The sequence below is a fragment of the Amblyraja radiata genome, chromosome 7 (assembly GCF_010909765.2).
Source record: "Amblyraja radiata isolate CabotCenter1 chromosome 7, sAmbRad1.1.pri, whole genome shotgun sequence".
NCBI lineage: Eukaryota > Metazoa > Chordata > Chondrichthyes > Rajiformes > Rajidae > Amblyraja > Amblyraja radiata.
The window spans coordinates 59,108,616-59,123,339 of NC_045962.1; positions in this window are offsets into that span (position 1 = coordinate 59,108,616).

The window sequence follows — 14,724 nt, forward strand, 5'->3', positions numbered from 1 at the left end:
GCACTACATCAGTGAGACTATGTGGAGGCTTGGAGATCGCTTCGCCCAACACCTTCGCTCAGTTTGCAATAACCAACCCGATCTCCCAGTGGCTCAGCACTTCAACTCCCCCTCCCATTCGGAATCCGACCTTTCTGTCCTGTGCCACCTCCATGACCAGAGTGAGTCCCTCCATGAATTGGAGGAGCAGCACCTCATATTTTGCTTGGGTAGTTTACACCCCAGCGGTAAAAACATTGACTTCTCCAATTTCAGATAGTCCTTGCTTTCTCCCTCTTTCCCCTCCCCTTCCCAGCTCTCCCACAAGCCTACTGTCTCCACCTCTTCCTTTCTTCTTCCCATCACCACCACGCCCACATCAGTCTGAGCAAGTTTCTCGACCCAAAATATCACCTATTCCTTCGCTCCATAGGTGCTGCCTCACCGGCTGAGTTTCTACAGCATTTTTATCTACCTTCGATTTTTTCAGCATCTGCAGTTCCTTCTTAATATATAATATACTCTTGTATTTTGTGAAATGAAATGTCCTAAAATATTTCTCCCTCCAAAACAACACAAATTCACTCAATTTTACTTTTGCACAGAATGTACTGGGAACTGAAGCTATGAGTTTCTGATCAACTATTCTTTTTTCTTGTTTTTGTCATTAAAATGTTTCACTTGGTCATTTGCTACTATTGCCATGAAGACAGGGTGATTAGTCAAGGACCAACTCAATTGATTGCTAACATCCCCAAATGAAGATGACCAATTGAATATTGTCTTGCAGTACCATGTTATATGCTTCCCTGTATGATCTGTTTCAACATGGGGCAGCAAGGTGTTGTAGCAGTAGAGCTACTGCCTTACAGCACCAGAGACCCGGGTTCAATCCTGACTATGGGTGCTTGTTTGTACTGAGTTAGTACGTTCACCCTGTGACCTGCGTGGGTTTTCTCCGAGATCTTCGGTTTCCTCCCACACTCAAAAGATGTACAGGTATGTAGGTTAATTGGCTTTGTATAAATGCAAATCGTCCCTAGTGTGTGTAGGGTAGTGTTAATGAGTGGGGATTGCTGCTCGGTGTGGACTCAGTGGGCTGAAGGGCCAGTTTCTGCACTGTATCTCTAAAATCTAAAAACAAATAAAGAATCCCATTCTGAAGAACAGCAGGTTGAACCGTTTTGTTGATTTTGCAGATGAGGGCTACCGATGGTAAATATGTATTGTTTTTTGGAAGGGATGCTCTCCTCTGGTTTACACAAATCAGAAATTTCAGTTGGGCAGAAATCACCATTTTGGTAGAATTGAGGTTAGAAAAATATTGAGTGCTTACTTGATTCATGAAAACGAGGTTGAAAGTGGCGTGATTACATTCACACAAGCTGACAACAGTGAATATATGTGGGACATTTAACTTCTAAGTCAATGGTATCATTTATACCTTGTTCGTGTTGCAACTGGCAATGTAGCTGATTAATACTTTTTTTTGTCTTTAAATGCAAGGCTTTTTTGTTGAGACTACACTAGTTTAAGAAGAACACCCACACAAACTTAACTACAATGGGGTAAGGATTTTACCTTTCAGGTTGATGAATGATGGTTTGTAGATGTCTCCACCACCCTCCAGCCACATATCCCACCAACAGTAGCAATGTTACAAAATTTTGAGATTTTAAAAATCAAGTCTGTAATTTATCCCTTCAGATAAAGCATAAAACGAAGTTTAATTTGTCTCCTAATTCACTTTCATATCTTCAGTATTAAAAAAGTTATGGCCATTTTCATACTCGGAAATTAGCATCTTGTTCTCTATTGCTTTTCCATTGACTTAACACAAAAGCTGTGATCGAGGACAGTCAAATGGCCATAACTTTCTTAAAAATTAAGAGAACTAAAATAAGTTTTCAGTTATTATAGATTGAAGCATTCTGAAACAAATATGAAACAATCTTACTTAGATGACTTGAAATTAAAGCATATAATTAGTTAGTTACCTAATTGTAGCTAATTACAAAATGCAATTACTAGATCTAAACATCTATCAATTTCTTAAGAATAGGTTAACATTTTTAAAACATTTTTCACAATATAACATAATTTTGAAATCTCATTGTCATGGATTGATAGGCCAAATGGAAGGAATTTAATGTTTAATACCTGTAAATTAATAGCCATTTAAATCATCTTGCGAGTGGGTTTTTCTGGAACGCGACCATTTGGAACGTTGCGGTTTGCAGTGATTTAGACCCCCATATCGGCATGCCGGTTCGTAGGGGGACTAAATCACCGTTTCGCAACTTAAAATGTGAACTAAAGGTATCTTAAGGACCACTTTTATACATAAAAGTAAACAGCTTTCTTTTACCTGTCAGCTACAAGAAATCCGTCCCCGTTGTCGGCGTTGACGGCTTTAGAAGCTGATTTTAAAATGACTCCAGCGCTGAATGAGTCGGGCGATTTAAAAAAAAAAATAGACAGAACGCCCGTCGGAACGATTCTTCAGCAAAAGCTTGCACTCCAACCAAATATAATCCAGGACAAGGTAGGAAAAATAATGTGTTTTAACCCCACCCCCCCCCCCCCTCAAACGCGCCAAAATCGCACACACGGCCAGTGGCAGAATTGCAGCGCCGCTGAAGGTAAGTATTGTAACATACCTACCAACAGTAGATATGGCTGGATGTTGGGTCCATTTTGTCAGACTGATTTTATTTACGTGCAAAGTCCACTCAGCAACTTTCACTCCTTCTGGTGCAACAAAACTTTTTACCATCACCAATTGACCACCAAAATATAATTTTCCCCCCCAGGGAGTGACAGGCCATTGTAATTGCTAATCTCCTTCTATGGAAGCATGACATGCACACCGAATTTTGATTGATGATCAGTTAGCAGAAGTGCAGCTGCGCGGTAATGGGCAAAAAATGGGCAGGCATGGATTTATTGCATGAAAATTGAAATATCCTCCTATAGTAGATATGATATTGCTATTGTTCTCCCAAAAACAATGTAGTCCTGGAAAAATGGCTTGAATTATAAGGGGAAAGCATTCATTACGCAATTGCATACTCATTTTCAATACGAACAAGGTAGGAATAAACCCAATGTCTTAGAAGTTATGTATGATATTTTGGTATTCTTGCTGCAATTTCACACACCTTATTTTCTTCTACTTCACTCTTGGGATAAGGTTGTTTTCTCATGGCCACCTGTATACATGAGTATAAATGCACTGAACAAAAGTGAAAACATTTATATTCCCTTGGTCATGTGAATCTGATGGTTGGTTTTGATCGAGAATGGAACCAAACAGCAACATGAAAAAAAGATAATGGGAATAGAAATTCCCACAAAGCAAAATAGGTTTAGCTAATAGCTCGCTTTCTGTTTGTCATAGAGTTACAGCAGCACAGAGAGATACTGCATATAAACAGGCCCCTCGTCCAACCAAGACCTGACTGTCAACCACACCTTTATACCAATCCTATATTAACCTCATTTGTTTTAGCTGATTCCCAGTGACTGCATGAGTTTCCTCCAGCTGCTCGGGTTTCCTTTGATATTCTAAATACATGAGGGTTCATAGATTAAGTGTAAGAAGGAATCGCAGATGTTGGTTTAAACCGAAGATAGACACAGAAAGCTGGAGTAACTCAGCGGGACAGACAGCATCACTGGAGAGAAGGAATTGGTGACGTTTCGTGTCGAGAAAGGTCTGAAGAAGGGTCTCCACCTGAAACGTCACCCTTCTCTCCAGAGATGCTGCTTGTCCCGCTGAGTTACTCCAGCTTTCTGTGTCTATCTAGGGTCCATAGGTTAGTTGGACACTATAAATTGCCCCCAGTGTATAGGAAGTGGATGAGAAACTGGGATACATAGAACTAGTGTGAACCAGTTATCGATGGTCGGTGTGGGCTCGGTGGGCCGAAGGGCCTGTTTACCTTGCTATATTTCTAAACTCTACTCCCCTGTAGAGATTGAAAATAAGTTACTAATAGAGAGATTTCATCATGGGCAATTATACAGCATGAAAACAGGGCCTCCTGCCCAACTCATCCATGACGACCAAGATGCCCCTAAAAGCTAGTCGCATTTGCTCACATTTAGTTCATATCCCTTTAAACCTTTCCTGTACATAGATATTTTGCTTTGTGTCAATTACTTGGTGGAGAATAAATATTGTAGTCTATTTGGCTGTGAACAATAACTGAATGCTGTTCAGATTCTTATATTCCTGCATATAATTCGGCATTTCAAATTTACACTTGATAACTTCTGCATGGCACAGATTGGTTTATAGGATAAAGAAGGCGAAAAAAGACGATGATTGCAAAATACACAAAAAATATTGTCATTTACAAGGCCTTTATGAACGTAAATCAAATCCTCAGCAGCAGATGCTGGGAACACATACCATTACTGATTATTAAGCACTGATACACAATTCAAAGAGGTCTGCCCTATCTCATTGTAAAATACCACATTCAGCTTATTAACCTTCTAGTCTCATTAGGTTTTGCTCACTTACAGTTTAAATCTAATGAAACAGATCACGATAGTCATGACTGAATGGATCCCCCATCTATCATCATCAGAATCTGCTTGCATACACACCAAGGGTTTCTGCCAAACGTTGAATGGAATTGTTAAGTGTATTTTGTTCAGATTTATTGTTGTGTTCAATGCTCGTGTTCACAGACAGAATACCCTATTACTTTACTTAAGGTGCATGAATTGTTGAAATTTATTTATTTTGCTATTTCTTTTAACATGCTCATTGCTCACCAAGCCAACATTATTCATATCTACTAAAAACAACTGTAAAGGTCTGTGAATGTTGCTCAAATCCTGGATTAGAAGAGGTTAAATATAGACGGTGTTGTATTGGTTGGTAATAAAATATTCATAACAAACGTTCAGAAAAGCATTAATATTTTTAATCCATTATCTTATTAAAGTTGTCCCTTGGGATCAGGTGATAGAGGCACAGAATAAGCATATTTAACCTTGATTCCTGCAGTGGAGTAAACAAACATACTCAGCGATCCTAGTTCAATTTCCAGGAAAAGTATAGAACAAAATTCTGTTTTATATTTAAAAGGAACAGTGAATCTACCAGGGCAGAAAATTGGCATTGACGAATGTAAGAAATCTTAACTTAAATATGATGCAATTTCTCTTTGCATTAAAATGATTTTTGCTGTGTTCCAGCCCATCCATTTCAGTTAATGCACAATGACAGCAAAAGCTTTTCATCGGTTTGTCTCCTTCCTCTTCAAGCAGTAATGTCACCACCATGGGGAATATTGGGGCAGGTTTAATATTACAAGCAACTGGGAACAACTGCTTTCAAATCAACTTAGTTGTAGTCTCTTTAGAGCTTACAATGCAATTTCTTAATATAATGTTCTTGTGATTCCTCACGAGTCTTTTGATAGCTCAGGATACTGTAATGTAACAATTCAATCATTTAAAAAAATGATTTTCCAAAAGGCAAAGTTTGCTCCTTCTATTCTTTTTCAGATCTTAACTTATAGCATGGTGAATCGATAATAACTGATATTAATTATTGCTTATTGAAGATACAGGAAAGATTGGATGAGAACATACAGGGCAAGATTAGCAAGTTTGCTGATGATACAAAAGTTAGTGGTTTGGCAGATAGTGAAGGTGTTTGTGAACGATTGCAGCAGGATCTGGATCGTTTGGCCAGGTGGGGGGAGGAATGGCTAATGGAATTTAATACAGAGAAGTGTGAGGTGTTGCATTTTGGGACGTCATACAAGGGCAGGACCTACACAGTAAATGGTAGGCCTCTGGGTAGTGTTGTAGATCAGAGTGATCTAGGAGTACAGGTGCATGGTTCTTTGAAGGTCGAATTGCAGGTAGATAAGGTGGTCAAAAAATATTTTATCACTTTGGCCTTCATCACTCAGAGTCTTGAGTATAGAAGTTGGGAGGTCATGTTGTAGTTGTATAAGATGTTGGTGAGACTGCATTTAGAATATTGTGTTCATTTTTGGGCACCATGTTATAGGAAAGATATTGTCAAGCTTGAAAGGGTTCAGAAAAGATTTATGAGGATGTTAGGTACACAAAAATGCTGGAGAAACTCAGCGGGTGCAGCAGCATCTATGGAGCGAAGGAAATAGGCGACGTTTCGGGCCGAAACCCTTCTGAGGATGTTGCCAGGATTAGAGGGTGTGAGCTATAGGGAGAGGTTGAGTAGGCTGAATCTCTATTCCATGGAGAGCAGGAGGATGAGGGGAGATCTTAGGTATACTAAAGCATGAGAGGAATAGATCGAGGACCAGAGGACATAGGTTCAAGGTGAAGGGGAAAAGATTTAATAGGAATCCGAGGGGTAACTTTTTCACACAATGGGTGGTGGGTGTATGGAACAAGCTGTCAGAGGAGGTAGTTCTCACATGGGCTAACGGCATGAGTAAAAATGCGAATATAAAATAAAGTATTTTAGTTCGCAATTCTGTTTGGTTGTTCAGCCTTGCTCCATGATAATTAAAGTACAAACCACATGCCCGCTGTAACAAGATGATAAATATAAACGAATAGTTAAAACAACACAGAATATCTATATTGCTGGATCAGTGATAGACACATAGTGCTGAAGTAACTCAACACGCCAGACAGCATCTCTGGAGAAAAAGCATGGATGACGTTTCAGGTCAGAAGCCTATTCAGACGCTAGATCAGTGATTGGATTGGGACTGCCTCCTGTACTCATGAAGAACTCATTGATTTCATCAACCTCACAACCAACTTCCATCCTGCCCTCAAATTCACTTTGACTATCTCTGTCCCTCCCTCTCCTTTCTCAATCTCTCTGTCTCCATCACAGGGAACAGACTATCTACTGATGGCTGCTATAAACCCATTAATTCCCACAACAAAATTAACCACACCTCCTCCCACACTACCTTAGGCAAGGACACCATCCTTTATTTTCAAATGTTCCTGCCTCTGCCACATCTGTTCCCAAGATTAGGCTTTCTACTCCCGGACATCCAAAATGCCTTCTTTTCAGTAAACATGGTTTTCTCCGTGCTCTTGTGGATGGACTCCTTACCCATGTTTCCTCTGTTTCTCATTGTTCTGTTCAACCCATCAGCCTTCATATCCAGCACATTACTCTCTGTCATTTCCACAACCTTCAATAAGATACCACTACCAGTCATATTGTCCCATTCCCAAGCCTTTTCTACTTTCTGTTGAGAGCACTCATTTCACAACTCCTTTGTTTGCTCATCTCTTTCCAACCAACCCACCCCTTCCCCAGGCACCTTTACCTGCAACCACACGAAATGTAACACCTGCCTTTACACCTCTCTCCCAATTCTAACCTGGTAACAGCATTCCTTCCATGGGAGACAGTGGTTCACTTGCATCTCTTCCAACCTTGTCTATGAATTCAGTACTCTCAATATGGCCTTCTCTACACCACTGAGGCCAAGCATGGACTCGGCGACTGTTTCACTGAACACGTGCTCAGTCCACCAAAGCCTCCTGGATCTCCTTGTTACTAAACATTTTGACTTTCCTTCCCATACATATCTTCCATTGGCAATGGGAGGCCACATTCAAACTGGGAGCAGTATTTTATATTTCACTATGGTTTCAAGTAATACCATCTACATTCCCCTCTCTTTTTCCCACCCCTCCTCAGTGCACACATTTTTCCAACACCCTGGTCACCCTGTTTCCTTTCTACTTTATTTCTCCACTTTTTCTCCCCCCGTCCTTTCTACCGATTTCCCTCCTGACGTTTTTACATTTCACTCTCTTCCTTCCTTATCTGACACCCTTTTGTCCCTTTTTCACCTCCATTATTTCTCACTTGGTCTAACCATTTATCAATCCCCCTGCCCCCCACCCACACCCCCACCAATCACTTGCCAGGATTTGCATCACACACACCTTTCTTTTCCAACTGTCCTTTCCCACAACATCAGTCTGAAGAAGAGTCCAGATCTGAAATGTCATCTGTCCATTCCCTCCACAGATGATGTGTGGCTCACTTGAGCTCTTTCTGCGCTTTGTTGTTTTTTGTTCAAGATTACGGCATTTGCCGTCTCTTCTGTCTCCATAGAATACCATTTTTCAATTGAAGTGAATATCCCTGCTTTGCAAGGCTTCCACACTGATAATAATCTGAATATTTCATGTTTGTACACTTTACTGAGCAATTTCGATCAAAGCAGAAGCTAGCTGAAGTATTAGTTACATATCTAAATAGAGTTTGGGTGTTGTTGCAGGTTTCATATTGCTTTTCATGTCAAAACTACTAATCTAATCTACATAGTCTCAATCTAATTTGCATGAACATAGGCCTGTAGCACAGTAAAAACTCTTAATTCAGCACTAATTGACAATTTTAATCTGTGGGTGATTGGTGTGGGAAATGAAGTGTCACGTTGATACATAATATTAAGCTGTAGTTACTGGTGGTGGTATCATTACTTAAGCCTTCTCCTTCTCAAACTATTCACAGATGAAGGAAGAAAATTAAATGGATAATTACAGGAATGGGTGTTTTTATATAATTAAAAATTTTAAGTGTCTGTATATTTATTGAAAATATAGTTCCTAATTGCAATGCTACAGAATTTGAATCAGCTCAAGCCCTGACATTGCAAGAAAACATCCGTATCAGTGAAGTGGCTCAATGATTGGAATATATGTTCTTTTACTGATATGTATCATTTCTTCGATCCTGATGGAGCAATTCATGTGGGTGGCAATCGTCATTAACATCTCTCCAACTTGTAGAGTGATACTGAATAACAAAATCATATGGATTTAGGTTGCATTGTTCACAGAATGTCCCAAAACACTCTACAACCAAAGCAGTACTTTTGGATTAAGTAATTGTTGTACTGTAGCAATTTGTGGTGATGTTGATCGAGTGATAAATATTGGTCAGGACACCTTGATATTATTTTTCAAATGATTTTCTTTATTTAACGATACAGATTGCAAATAGGGCCTGTGGCCCACAAAGTCTACGCTGACCATCTAATTCTGTGTTATCTTACCTGTGCTTCCTGCACACTAGGGGCAATTTACAGAAGCCAAATAACCTGCAAATCTGAATGTCTTTGGAATGTTGGAACATGCAAACTCTGCACAGACAGCACAGTCAGGATTCAACCTCTGGTACTGTGAAGCAGAAGTTCTACTGTTCCTCCACTATGCCTTTGTTTCATACTTTTTCATGCATGTACAGAGTTTATCATTTCCTTGTTATAGCTGTCCACTGCAAGTCATCCCAGCTCCCTTTAAAAGAGCCGTATAATAGAAAGCTAGATGAATTGCAAAATCAATCACAGCAAAGAGATACTTCACAGAAGCATTTTTATGCCTTCCATCAAGGCAGATAAAAAAAGAGCTTAATTTCTCTGCCATTCATTATTTCCAACATAACCTGTCTTGCCTAAGTATGTAAGTGACTCACATTAATATTTGTTAACCAAACTCGGTACAGGCAGCACCTGTAGTCAGGATCAAATCCTGGTCTCTGGCACTGTGAGGCAGCAGCTCTACATCTGTGCCACAGTGCCACCCTTCAAAATAGTGCTGTTGAATCATTTATGTGCACCTAAGAATTAAGGCCCCCAGGTTTAAAATCTCATCTGAATGGTGAACCTACAACATGCAGCCAACTCTGAGTACTGCTTGAGACTGTCAGACTAGATACATGTCATCAAGTGTTTATGGTAAATCAGAACTACCAATAGTACAAGAGCCAACATTGTAATTTCAATTGAGCACTAGACAGAGGAGATTAGTTTAAATTACTATCATATTTGGCATGGATATTTTTGGCCTGTTATTTGTGCGGTACTCTTCTAAGCTACGTTGCAGGCCAACCATCCATAGCTTCGCCCTGCCCTCCACATTTAGTGATGCTACAAAATTCACTATCATAAATTGCAGCTTATACACTGCCAGCCATTTATTTAACCATAACCATTACATCACCCAATGCATTGCAGGGCATTTGACAATAAATGTCCCTTTTTTTTGTAGGAGAAGGTGGTGTATTTTTGGCACTGACAAATGTTAACAGGTTGGGGCAAGTCCGCAGACAGCACTTAATGATTGGGGCAGACAAATTATGTGGCTAAAACTGTTAAGGATGACATGATTCATGTTCCCAATTCTCCTTACAAAACGCTCCCACTCCGTTCTAAATTCTTTCCTGATTTACAAGGTACAAATATTAAATACACACACTTTCTTGCAAATTCCCTGTATGTGTACATACTTGGCCAATAAACATTCATTCGTTCATTTATTCATTCATTAATTTCTCTAAATTGTTCACACAATCCTCTTCATAATCACCCCTCACCCTCCCGCCCTCGACCTGTAACTTGACCACATCTGGTGTTAGAAGTAAAGAAATCTGAAGAAGACACACCACCATACATTTTTAAATGCTTGCGATCACCATTATAGACACTGGCACCTTAAGTACTTGGGAGCAGAGTGGAATTATATGATCTACCTATTGTGAGCTGCCAGTAAGTGGCCAGCATTTGGAAAGGGAAGAAAGGGGGGAAGGTCACAATTGAATCCTGCATCATAGAACTTGGAAAAAGGTAGAGCACAGGGCGGCACAGTGGTGCAGTGGTAGAGTTCCGGCCCCACAGAGCCTGGGACCCGGGTTCGATCCTGACATTGGGTGTTTATACATTCTCCCTACGATTGCATGGTTTTCTCTAGGTGCTCCGGTTTCCTCCCACATTCCTAAGACATGCACGATTGTAGGTTAATTGGCTTCTGTAAATTAACCCTCGTGTACGAATGATTTCTCATTGGCGTGGACTCGATGGGCCGAAGGGCATGTTTCCACGTTGTATCTCTAAACACTAAACTCTAAGCTAAACTCTAAACTCCATGTGACAGCCAGTGTTAATGAGCAAGCACATTGAAATGCATGGAGCATTGCACCACAACTTGGAGCTATCCTTTACATTACGGAAGTGGTGGACAACACATTAGCAAACTTTTGGAGCCAGCTAAACTGTACAGATGGCCAGTATCTTGCTTGCTTTGCTAAAGTAGCAGCAGCCAAACCCTGTGTGCTGCAGTGAAATTTCATATGGCTGCTATAGCAGATCTAGTTAGCAATGTTTACAGAGTCTTTAAGGGCATTACTGCAATCTAGCAATCTGTACTGTGGAAGTCTGAAAGGATTGCTTGAGTGCATTCAGGGAGATGAGCAGAATCAATAGGGCCTTCATGTAATAAAAATAATGCAAACACAGATACTATGAACTACTGGGAAACCTAGAGTGCTGATAAAATATCCTCTAAGAGCAGCAGGGGGAGCAGACAAGAGAAACATAGTTATATCCTGCCACTTTGGAACAGAGTATATCTTTCCCATACACAAGAACCAGATGTTTAGAAATTCATAAATAAAAAACAAAAAAATTGCCAGAAACAATCAGCAGGCTAGGCTGTATCAGTGGAATGAGAAAGCGAGTCATTATTTTGGGTCCTAGCTCCTTCATCGGAAAGAATAATTTAATGTTCGATATGGCCTTTTGCTTATGGTCTTCCTCACTGTGAAACCTCCAGATGGACTCTTCATTTTCCCTGCCATCCCCAGGGAAGGCTAATAGTTAAAGATAGACACAAAATGCTAGAGTAACGCAGCAGGGCCAGGCAGAAGATGGATCGGTCATGTTTCTGGACAGGCCCCTTCTTCAGACATTGAACAGAGGGGGGAGGGGGAATACAAGCTTGGAAAGAGGAGGGGCTACTATTAGGTGAACACAGGTGAGGGGATTATTTGATAGGCAAATTGTTGGGCAAAGACTAGAGATGAGGATATAACTGCGGGCCTGAGTGGATAACATTTTGACAAAAACTTCTTAAAAGTTGGCATACCGTGAAGTTGCAGTGGAGCAGTCAGTGTGTGATAACAAGGAATTGCAGATGCTGGTTTGATGTAAGATGCTGGTGAGATACTTAGTCAAGTTTGGAAGCAACATTGTGGAAGTTTGCACATCATACAAATTTCTTGGGCCACAGCATACCATTTCTTTTAAACTTTCTCAGCTCTAAAGTCTGAACGCATTAATTCAATCAGCCCAACACTCCATCGAAACAAATGAACAAAATTAACATGCAGGAGAATGATACCCCTTTAAATATTGTGGGCAGGAGTCTTTCTTGCTCGTGATGATGCTCAAGATTTGTTTAACATAAGCTGCATAAATGCCAGACAACTCACCAGTTCCAGCAGCATCTGTGAAAAGAGGAACCGTTTAGATTTTATTCCAGATTTGCAGCATCTGCATTTTTATGTGAGCTATGCAATGTGAATTATCGTTGTCCAATTTGGAAGCACAGTGAAACACATTTGCAACATGATTGAAGTCAATCTCCTTAATCTACACATTTACATGTCAAGACCATCAATGGGGCTTAGAATAAATAGGAAGGGATATGGGGGCAAATAATGGCAAATGGCCCAATATGCCAACTTTGTCAGCATGGACAAGGTGGGCAGAAGAGCCTGTTTCTATGTTTCTATGCTGTACAGCTCCATGAATCTCTGTCAAGGGGTAGCACTCTTCCCAATGTGGTATTTGGTGCAACTTGCACAATCCATGCGTATGGACTACATATAATAAACTGAAGACAAATCAGCATTCATAGCATCCAACAAAAGTCATGAACAGTTTACAAGTTTAAGAACAACAGTTCACCCTGACCAACATAAATGGCCTCTTTATTTTAAAGGATGTGAATTTATTTTAGAGTCAAACACTGGATTACAGAAGTCAGTCAGTCAGTCAGTCAATTTTATTTGTATAGCACATTTAAAAACAACTCTCGTTGACCAAAGTGCTTTACATCAGTGCAGGTACTAACGTGCTACATACAATGGTACACAGATCTAACAATACATACATAAACTGTTTACAGCGCTCCCTCAGAGGACCTCAAGAAACGCTTGGGAGTAGAAACAGGTTTTAAGTTTAGACTTAGAAACATAGAAATTAGGTGCAGGAGTAGGCCATTCGGCCCTTCGAGCCTGCACCGCCATTCAATATGATCATGGCTGATCATCCAACTCAGTATCCCGTACCTGCCTTCTCTCCATACCCTCTGATCCCCTTAGCCACAAGGGCCACATCTAACTCCCTCTTAAATATAGCCAATGAACTGGCCTCGACTACCCTCTGTGGCAGGGAGTTCCAGAGATTCACCACTCTCTGTGTGAAAAAAGTTCTTCTCATCTCGGTTTTAAAGGATTTCCCCCTTATCCTTAAGCTGTGACCCCTTGTCCTGGACTTCCCCAACATCGGGAGCAATCTTCTTGCATCTAGCCTGTCCAACCCCTTAAGAATTTTGTAAGTTTCTATAAGATCCCCTCTCAATCTCCTAAATTCTAGAGAGTATAAACCAAGTCTATCCAGTCTTTCTTCATAAGACAGTCCTGACATCCCAGGAATCAGTCTGGTGAACCTTCTCTGCACTCCCTCTATGGCAATAATGTCTTTCCTCAGATTTGGAGACCAAAACTGTACGCAATACTCCAGGTGTGGTCTCACCAAGACCCTGTACAACTGCAGTAGAACCTCCCTGCTCCTATACTCAAATCCTTTTGCTATGAAAGCTAACATACCATTCGCTTTCTTCACTGCCTGCTGCACCTGCATGCCCACTTTCAATGACTGGTGTACCATGACACCCAGGTCTCGCTGCATCTCCCCTTTTCCTAGTCGGCCACCATTTAGATAATAGTCTGCTTTCCTGTTTTTGCCACCAAAATGGATAACCTCACATTTATCCACATTATACTGCATCTGCCAAACATTTGCCCACTCACCCAGCCTATCCAAGTCACCTTGCAGTCTCCTAGCATCCTCCTCACAGCTAACACTGCCCCCCAGCTTAGTGTCATCCGCAAACTTGGAGATATTGCCTTCAATTCCCTCATCCAGATCATTAATATATATTGTAAATAGCTGGGGTCCCAGCACTGAGCCTTGCGGTACCCCACTAGTCACTGCCTGCCATTGTGAAAAGGACCCGTTTACTCCTACTCTTTGCTTCCTGTTTGCCAGCCAGTTCTCTATCCACATCAATACTGAACCCCCAATGCCGTGTGCTTTAAGTTTGTAAACTAATCTCTTATGTGGGACCTTGTCGAAAGCCTTCTGGAAGTCCAGATACACCACATCCACTGGTTCTCCCCTATCCACGCTACTAGTTACATCCTCGAAAAATTCTATAAGATTCGTCAGACATGATTTACCTTTTGTAAATCCATGCTGACTTTGTCCAATGATTTCACCACTTTCCAAATGTGCTGCTATCCCATCTTTAATAACTGACTCTAGCAGTTTCCCCACTACCGATGTTAGACTAACTGGTCTGTAATTCCCCGTTTTCTCTCTCCCTCCCTTCTTAAAAAGTGGGGTTACGTTTGCTACCCGCCAATCCTCAGGAACTACTCCAGAATCTAAAGAGTTTTGAAAGATTATTACTAATGCATCCACTATTTCTGGAGCTACTTCCTTAAGTACTCTGGGATGCAGCCTATCTGGCCCTGGGGATTTATCGGCCTTTAATCCATTTAATTTACCCAACACCACTTCCCGGCTAACCTGGATTTCACTCAATTCCTCCAACTCCTTTGACCCGCGATCCCCTGCTATTTCCGGCAGATTATTTATGTCTTCCTTAGTGAAGACGGAA